The following is a 9,333-nucleotide window of genomic DNA, read 5'->3' on the forward strand; positions in this document are numbered from 1 at the left end:
GATTCCATGGCAATATTTCAAAGAAGAGCAGGGGAGTTATCCCCAGTGTCCTGGCCAATATTTATCCCTCACCCAACATCACAAAAGAAAGATAATCCGGTCATTGCTGTTTGTGGGAGCTTGCTGTGCGCAAATTGGCTGCCACGCTTCCTACATTACAACAATGATACGCTGGGGAGGCCACATTGTTCGCATGCCAGACACAAGACTCCCAAAGCAAGCGCTCTACAAGGAATTCCTTCACGGCAAACGAGCCAAAGGTGGGCAGAGGAAACGTTATAAGGACACCCTCAAAACCTCCCTGATAAAGTGCAACATCCCCACTGACACCTGGGAGTCCCTGGCCAAAGACCGTCCTAAGTGGAGGAAGTGCATCCGGGAGGGCGCTGAGCACCTCGAGTCTCGTCACCGAAAGCAGACAAAATCAAGCGCAGGCAGCGAAAAGCGCGTGCGGCAAACCAGTCCCACCCACCCTTACCCTCAACGACTATCTGTCACACCTGTGACAGGTACTGTGGTTCTCGTATTGGACTGTTCAGCCATCTAAGGATTCATTTTTAGAGTGGAAGCAAGTCTTCCTCGATTCTGAGGGACTGCCTATGAAGATGATTATACTTCAAAAGAAGTTCATTGGCTGTAAAGGGCTTTGGGATGTCCTGAGGTCATGAATGTCATTATATAAATGCAAGTCTATCTATTCTTTCTTCATGCATATTTTTATGACCTGAAAATGTGAGAATAGGACTTGTGCAGTCGTTTTGCCAATTGGACGATGTAAAGGTCACTGTTGTGACTTGTACATCAGTTAAAGCAATCCATGGATTTTATGCTATTCCCTTATTACCATAGCCTATAACTGCCCTTTTTCGAGTGAGGAACAATGCAGGGTAACATTTTTGTAATGTCTGGGTTTTCAGAAATTATCCTAACAGTGACCCATTCAAGGTTCTTGTTTCCTTGCAAAACATCTGAACTAAATATTGTTTTCTGTTATTATAGGAAACTATTTCCTCAAAATGTTTAGGTTAATGACCCTCTTCAGTGGCTGTTTGTAAGGATTCAGAGATTCTCAGCACAGCAAAAGCTCTGATTATTATGAGAGTATCTATGAATGTTGTTTTTTTCCTCTGTTAATTATTAATAATTATTTTTGAATTTACCAAAGTTCTTATTCAGCTGAGCTTCATCTATTTCTTGTACATTTTATTTACAGGATGGTGTGAAATTCCATTAATGGAACCATAAAATAAACTTACAGTGCAAACATAAAATTGGTTAGTCAAGTTTGTTTAAGCCATCTGCGTCTAAGTTTGAACAGGAGGGAAGGTTAAACAGAATTAATCTCCATCAGAGGCAAGTCCACATTTAATATGTCGGATTTTAAAGCATTATTGGACAATATTAATGATATTTTGTTCATGATTAAACTCTGTCCATCCAAGTCATACATATCTTTCCTCCTTTAAGATGCTCTATAAAACCTATCTCTTTGACCAAGCTTTTGTTCACCTGCCCTAGTATCCCCTTTTGTGGCTCGGTGTCACATTTTATTTGATAATGCTCCTGAGAAGCGCCTTAGGACCTTTTACTACGTGAAAGACATTACACAAATACAAGTTGTTTTGTTGCTGTAATTCTTTCCATCTCTCCTTCTGCGGACTTTAGCTGGCGCTCCGGACCCGAGCCGTTTATTTCTTTTTCCACTATTTTCTCCCCCTTTTCCACTCTATTTTCTCCCCCTTTTCCTTTTCTTCATATCCCTCCCTGACCGCTCTCTCCTGTCATCATGCTTCCTTTCAGCTCTTCTTGCTCGGATACTCTGCTCTACACCAGTCCTTTATTATTCTTCGACCTTCTTACTCTTCTGCCACCATCCCAGGCTTGACTCCGTCTTAGATAAGCCTCCCCGTCCAACTCACCCTTCCCAGCGCTGACCTTGTGGATGCTGGTAGTGGGTTAGCCATCACTGACCCTCTCCACATCTCCCTCCAGAATGTCTCTTCACTTGCAAACAAGGCTCTTGCCATCCATGAGCTTATTGTGGATGATTGCATCAACATCATGGCCCTGACGGAAACTTGGCTGAGGGGTGATGACACCTTACCCCTAAATGAAGCCTCCTCGCTTGGCTATACCTTCCACCATTTGCCCCGCCCAGACCACCGTGGTGGTGGTGTGACCCTCATCAGGAAATCACACCTTGGTCTGTCCCCCTACTCCTCCGGAACTTTCTCCTCCTTTGAGCATCACACCTTATTCCACCCCTCTCACCTCTCATTTAGAATTCTTGTTCTCTACCACTCACCCAAGTACCATAAAAAATTTTATTACCGAGATAGCTTCACTGCTTTCCTCCCTCAGCCTCTGCATTGAGCATCTTCTCACCCTCGGTGATTTCAACCTCCATCTCAATTCATCATGCCCTCTCTCCTCTGAGCTCACTAGCCACCTATCCTCCCTTAATCTCTCCCTCCATGTAAACTCCGCAACCCATATTCACGGCCAGCCCCTCGAGCTTGCCATCTCTCGTGGCCTTGCTGCTCCCATTGTGTCACTCACAGATAAGGCCATCTCTGACTACTTCCTTGTCTCTGTACCCTCCTACACTCCCTATCTCTATACCCTCCTACAGCTCTGTGCTCCTCCAATTCTGGCCTCTTGTGCACCTCCAATTTCCATCGCCTCACCATTGGTGACCATGTCTTCAGCTGCCTAGTCCTAAACTCTGGAATTCCCTCCCTAGACCTCTCCGCCTATCTACCTCTCATTAAGATGCTACTTTAAATAAACCTACCTTTTTGAGCTAGCTTTTGGTTACCTGTCCTAATATCTCCTTACGTGGCTTGGTGTTAAATTGTGTCTGTTAACGCTCCTGTGAAGTGCCTTGGGACATTTTACTACATCAAAGACACTACAAAAATGCAAGTTGTTGTTATTAACCTTATGTACCTACCACCAAACCTACCACCAAGCTCATGGTCTACAGGGCTGTAGTAATTCTCGCCCTCCTGTATGGATCAGAGGCATGGACGACTGACAGAAGACACATCAAGTCGCTGGAGATATATCACCAATGATGTCTCCTCAAGATCCGGCACAACCCCTGGGAGGACAGACGCACCAACATCAGTGTCCTCACCCAGGCTAACATCCCCAGTATTGAAGCACTAACCACACTCGATCAGCTTCGCTGGGCAGGTCACTTAGTTCACATGCCAGACACGAGACTCCCTAAGCAACTGCTCTATGCTGAGCTCCTTCATGGCAAATGAGCCAAAGGTGGGCAGTGGAAACGTTACAAGGACAGCCTCAAAGCCTCCCTGGTGAAGTGCGACATCACCACTGATGCCTGGGAGACCCTGGCCGAAGACCACCCTAAGTGGAGAAAATGCATCCTGGAGGGCGATGAGCTCTTCGAATCTCAACGGTGTGAGTGTGAAGAGGTCAGGCGCAGGCAGCGGAAGGAGCGTGTGGTAAATCAGTGCCACCCCCCCCTTCCCCCGACGAATATCTGTCCCACTTGTGACAGGGTCTGTGGCTCTCGTGTTGGACTGTTCAGCTACCAAAGAACTCACTTTAGGAGTGGAAGCAAGTCTTCCTCGATTCCAAGGGACTGTCTATGATGATGTATTTATTGTGTTCTAATTTTTATTTTGGCATGGTTGAATACAGCAAAAACTTTATTTGGTAGAATATGATTGGTTGTTTTTATGACTGAATCAATCATAAAATGATACTACAGAAATGGTTCTAATAAGAACATAAGAAATAGGAGCAGGAGTAGGCCATATGGCCCCTCGAGCCTGCTCCGCCATTTAATAAAATCATGGCTGATCCGATCATGGACTCAGGTCCACATCCCTGCTCGCTCCCCAATAAGAATCTGGGATCTCTTTGGTCTCGAGTTACATGGTTCTGGGATCTGATTTGCTGAAAGGGTAATGTGCTGGATGAGAGAATTCTGGGATGTTATTGGTTGATTTTATATTCTGACTGGCTGAAAAGATTCTACATCTCCACAACATTATAGGGCCGAAATTCAGGGTCTCGGTAAGACCCGTTACTCCCCATTTGCGGCAGCCATGCGCCGGAATCCCATGGCCGCCATTTTGCGGTCAACTGGTAGCCCCGACCCAAATTCAGGTCGGGGATTTTTGTGCCTTTTCCCAATTCCGCCCTGCTGCTGATGACCACCGCAAACACATCATCAAAACGCGCACAGCTGCTCTCCCTCACCTGCATAATACTGTGCCTCAAATTTGGTGGAACATACCGTTTCCCTGCTACACGGTGCCCCCAACAGCTTTCTCTGTCAGTGCACCTTCTCACTTTGTGCGGTCCGGCACCATGGTGGCCCTTCAAGGGGAGGGGCCACTGCCCCGGCCGCCATGTCTTTATTTTTGCCGGCCGACTTCCCGATCGGCAACCTGGCATCCCCTCCTGGGTGCCAGGCCGCTGGCCCGGCCAAAACCCTCCCTGGTGGCCCAGTGGCCGAAGATAATGAATGCCTGATTCTCTCTCCTTTAACGGAGGGAAGAGATGTGGTGAAGCACACGCGCTGTGACATCACCACGACTCCACCGCTGAGTGACAGCGGCGGAGTCCCGATCCCGCCCTAACTTCCGCCCCTCAGCTTGACTCACCGCCTCATTTCTACCCCCACCATGACCAACTTCCGATCCAACTTTAAAAAAACGGCAAAGTTACGAAAGTTGACTGCAAGGCCGCCTCAACTAACCCGGCGGAAAAAACTTCAAGAAAAAGATAGGTCCACCAGCTTTCTGGCAGCCCTAAAATTCAGCCCCTGTATCTCACGGACATATATTTACATATTTTAATAATATAAATATTAAGGTTTAAGAGTAACATGCTAATTACCTTAGCTATGTGACATCCTTTAATTGAAATAAGTATGTCATCAGTTGAACAACTGTTTCCCCCTGTATCATTGTTATGGTAATAGTATCGGCTTCATGTAGAGCACAAGTTATGCAATACATGTTTCAGTGTTTAATGAAGAAATGTTGTGGAAGTCATCCATTCAAAAGTATAAATGATATTAATGATAGCTTTAAAGGAGGAACATTAAAATGGCAAATAATTATTTGTGAATAAAAGAATAAGAGACGCTTGGATTAGATCTTCCAGTTTTAAGGATAAGATGGTCAAATAGAATCACAGAATGATACAGCACAGAAGGAGGCCATTTGGGCCACTGTGCCTGTGCCAACTCTTTGAAAGAGCTATCCAATTAGTTCCACCCCTATGGGGCTCTTTCCGCATAGCTCTGTAAAATATTCCCCTTCACGTATTTATACAATTGGAAAGTTATTGTTGAATCTGATTGTACCACTCTTTCAGAGTGCATTCCAGAACACAACAACTAGCCGTGTATTTTTTTTTCCTCACGTAGCCTCCAGTTCTTTTGCCAATTACCTTAAATCTGTGTCCTCTGGTTACTGACCCTTCTGTCGCTGTACAAGATTTACTGTCAAAATCCTTCATGATTTTGAACACCTCTATCAAATCTCCACTTAACCTTCTCTGCTCGAAGGAGAACAACCCCGGATCCTCTAGTTTCTCCAAATAACTGAAGTCCTTCATCCTTGAAATCCTTCCTAAAGTATGGTGCCGAGACTTGGCCACAATACTCAAGCTGGGGCCGAACCGATTGAATACATCATTTTACTGCTAACTCACATATCCCTTGTTTGTTATTGTGATTACATGAATAATACAGCATACTGTTGGAAAGGTTCATGTTTATAATTTGCCCCACTGACTGAGAAATCCCTGAGCCAGCTGGCTATAGATAAGAAAGATCCTGATGAGTAATTACGTGACTAGCTAATTGAGAACTAACCTTGGCATTCTGCTGGTATGATGACTAAACATTACGACTTTGCCAAAGCCTCAGTAAAATACTAAGAATAACTGAATTGAGCTGTGATTGAAAATATTAGCAAATGCAGTTACTTACGCTGGAAAAATAAACTCAAAGGAGTTTTATTAATGTTCATTGCAGATTAAGAATGTAATTTTAAATCTGTGTGCAATTACATTGTTAATTATGGGATCATGATGTAATATGGTGTCTATTTTTCTCCATTTGTTAACTTCTGGTGGAAAAAATGGATGAGAGTATAATGCAGTGGTTTCATGCATTATACTCACATTTACTTTCTCGCTAAGATTAATGAATGCATTGTGAAAAAGGTAACCGCTTCCTTACTAAATACTTGCAAGTTTTAATAATGGATTCCATTACTGCAATCATGGCTATATCATCCAGGGCTTTGGTTTTAAAAGGGGAATACGATACAAATTGTAAAACCGTAATCTCAATTCATCTTTCTCTATTTTAAGAAATAAAGAAGTTTGTACTTTTCAGCTTTTGAAACTCCATATTGAGTCTGGACATTATCCAGGATAGAAACCATTAATGGTAATTGTACACAGGAGCATAGAACAACTCGGGCATTACTGTTATTCTCTTTGTGGTATATTCAGCAAGTCAAACATCTGTACTACTTTGTTAGTTATGGATATGCAATGAAATGCCATGGAATGGCAACGGTATCACTAACAATTAATTGTGCAATTAGCAGATTATTATTAGATAATTGAACCGTTATTCAAGGAATACTTTCCCCCAACACACTCTGCCAGTGTTCACAGCAGATACTTTTCATCAGCAGATTTTCGCCTTCTGCGAACTGAAATGGGCAAATTTGTGTGTGAAGTGAATACATGAAAGCAGAAACCACACAGGCAGTAACGAATAGCACAACTCTTGAGTTGCATAATCCTTCAATTGCTACAAAAGCATAAGTGTTCCAAAGTTTTCATTATTCTTTGCAGAATTTTTTAACTGAGATCTGGTAAAATATTTTGTGAGCAATAATTCCCATGGAGCCTCTCTTTATCATCTCAGCATGGAAGTCGGTAGTCAAAACAGGATGTTGCGGTCCTCAGAAAAAAATCCCAGCTCATACGCAATTTTCTCGAATACCAAAGACAGATTGCAAAAGACATTATACAAAGTATTGGCAAGGCAGAATAATGGCCGAGCCCATTCACATTGTTGATGTCTTGCACCTGCCGCATTGTAGCCAATGAATATTGGAATTTCAAAAAGAATGATATTTTCTTGATGGCTCCAGGTTGAGACATACGTGCCCCTGAAATTTGGTGGTGGTGGGGGGGGTGGGTTGGTGGTGAGACTCCTGTCCGCCTGCAGTTGAAGATGGAGACCCCATACCAAATCGCAGGGACTGAGTCATTTAAATGGACTGGAGTGGGTGTATTCCACCTGCAAAAGCGATTAAAAGGTGTTAGCATCCAGCCACTGGCCGATGTCGGAATTTTATCCAACCCCTCCAATACGGGAATCCCAAGGCCTTTCCTGGCTTGAATAAAAGCAGGGAATAAGTTCACCTTTTGATCCTGAGCACGATTTTCAGGCTTCTTACAGGTAATTGATTCTCTCTGGAATCACTTATCTTCCTCAAGAGCTACTGGGGCCTTTTCTGGGATTTCAGCTGGCCGAGTTCCACTGAGGCTTTTGAAGGGTGGGATTTCTCTTGATGTGTTCGGTTGGGTGGTGGGGGGTGGGCGCATTGCGCGGAAGATCTGCCTTCTTCCCCACATTACAAACATTTAAAGTGGCACTGCAATGGAGTGGAACCCAATGGAATTGGTGACTCCTCCTGGGCATATATTCTGCTTTCTGCCTTCTTCAAGCATTTTAGTAATTAGTTTTGGGGCAAATAATTATTTGTGTCTGCCAAAACTATTTGCAGTCGATCACATTATCCAGTCTACCTAGAGTAGTATAAACAAATATAACACAGAAATGTCCAATTTGAGGTATGATGGAGGTCTGCATTCATCACCAACTGCTGCATTGCATGCGATTTGTCAAAACACCATTGTTGGGCTATTTTTAAATCATTGTTAATTCCATAATAGTATTTGATATTAAGAAATTTATAAAAGAGGAGCAGTTTTATTCCTGCCGATTTATCCGTGTTAACACTTTCTAAAGTATCCATTTTAATAGTAAATGGTAATGCTTTATTGACAAAAAACCTCCAATAGAAAATGAATGATAGTCATTTTTTCTAATGTGTCAAGAGAAAAATACAAGGCAAGAGAGACTAAGGGCTCAAAATTGGCCCCTGTCGATTTTTGGTGCACTCACCCGAGGTGCGCCGCTTTTCCACGACTCCAATCGCGCCGAAAATCTTCCTCCCGATTTTGGCCGCTGTCCGGCCTCTCCTCGGTGGTGGCATAATGTGGCCAGTGGATTTGGAGGCGGAGCCAGTGTCCCGGTGCTGAAAACAGTGCTGGGACGTCTGCACACTCGCGTTCGAGTGTACGTGCCAGCGCAGTAGCTCCCCCCCTGCTCCTGCAGCCTGTGTGAGAGGGACCCGATGCTCACAGTTGCTGCCCCTATCCCTGGCCGAGTGGTCTCCCGCATCGGCCCGCTGTGTAAGTAGCTGCTTGTGTTCGTGGTTTAAACTACTGTGGTTAAGATGGCCAGGGTCAGGAAGAGTAGTGTTAAATAACTTTTAATTAAGCCTTGCTGGGGTTGAGTAGAAAGTTTAATCATTGAATAAGGGTGCTTTTTGGTCCAATTTTTTCATTTCAGGTTTGGTCAGGTGGGACCTCTTATAATAGTGAAGCAAGAGGCGATGTTTTTGGTAAACAGGTGGAGTTTATGTTTGCTGAGTTCTTTTATTTTATTTGCATAAAACTTTGTAAGTGCAGGCCCTCTCCACTTCCTTCTATTGTTTATTGGTTATTGAAAGCTTATTACTTTTTGTGCTTTGTTTAGTGCTTTGTAAGTTTTGGTGTTTTAGAATGTACTAACCTGCGCCGATTTCTTAACTCTCCGCAAGAGTTTTCTGAAGTGGCCACATACACTGGCCTAAGTAGATTTGGAGTAACTATTAGCTGGCCAAAGTTGCCTAAATGACCAAAACTGGCGTAGGTGACTGGGAACGCCCCCTTTTGAGAGAAAAAAAAACTAAACTAAAAAAATCGTAACTAACTCAGTTGCTCTGGAGCAAGTTTATTGGGGAAAGTGGGGATTTTTAATTTACACCTGAAAAATCAAGTTACTCCAAAAAAAATGGAGCAACTCCTGGCCAATTTTGAGCCCATTATAACTAAGATATATGCCCAAAGGTGCAAGGGGTTATGACTCTTTTGTTTTGACAGATCATTGTACAGCAGACTAAATAATGATCTACAGAGGTTATGACTTTCTTCCTCAATTTTGACTTTTTTCCTCTTGTAGAATTTTGATAATTCACAGTAATAAGTCAT

The sequence above is a fragment of the Pristiophorus japonicus genome, chromosome 15 (assembly GCF_044704955.1).
Source record: "Pristiophorus japonicus isolate sPriJap1 chromosome 15, sPriJap1.hap1, whole genome shotgun sequence".
Taxonomy (NCBI): domain Eukaryota; kingdom Metazoa; phylum Chordata; class Chondrichthyes; family Pristiophoridae; genus Pristiophorus; species Pristiophorus japonicus.